Here is a 792-nt window from a genome sequence, read left to right on the forward strand (position 1 = left end):
ACAGAGATGGTAGAGTACTGACAAGAGCTAACCAGAGTGCACTCTTAGTAAAATTGGTTAATGGTGGAGGAAGATGCAGAGGTAGCTCTGTAGTGTGTCCCTCTCTTTGCCTCTCTCTTGAGTTTTCTCACAACCTCTCATCTTCTGCTCTCTCTGTCGGACTCAACACTCATTACTGTTCTGCCTTCTCTCTCTGCCCTGTTTTCTCTCCCTCTTTCTATACCCCTTCCCTCTCTCTCACTCTCTCCCTCTTCGCTTCTCTCTCCCATCCTTCTCTCATTCCCTCTCTCTCTCTGCTCTCTTTCTCCCTCTCTCTCCTCCGCATCCCCCCCTCTCTCTCTGCTTCCTCTCTCTCCCTCCTTGCTTCTCTCTCCCATCCTTCTCTCTTTCACTCTCTTTCCCTCTTTCCCTCTCTCTCTCTGCTCTCTCTCTCTTCCGCATCCCCCCTCGCTCTCTCTGCTCTCGCTCTTCCTCTCTCTCTCTCTCTGCTTCCTCTCTCTCCCTCCTTGCTTCTCTCTCCCATCCTTCTCTCTTTCACTCTCTTTCCCTCTTTCCCTCTCTCTCTCTGCTCTCTCTCTCTTCCGCATCCCCCCTCGCTCTCTCTGCTCTCGCTCTCCCTCTCTCTCTCTCTCTGCTTCCTCTCTCTCCCTCCTTGCTTCTCTCTCCCATCCTTCTCTCTTTCACTCTCTTTCCCTCTTTCCCTCTCTCTCTCTGCTCTCTCCTCCGCATCCCCCCTCTCTCTCTCTGCTTCCTCTCTCTCCCTCCTCGCTTCTCTCTCCCATCCTTCTCTCT

Source organism: Oncorhynchus keta, chromosome 35 (genome assembly GCF_023373465.1).
Source record: "Oncorhynchus keta strain PuntledgeMale-10-30-2019 chromosome 35, Oket_V2, whole genome shotgun sequence".
Lineage (NCBI taxonomy): Eukaryota > Metazoa > Chordata > Actinopteri > Salmoniformes > Salmonidae > Oncorhynchus > Oncorhynchus keta.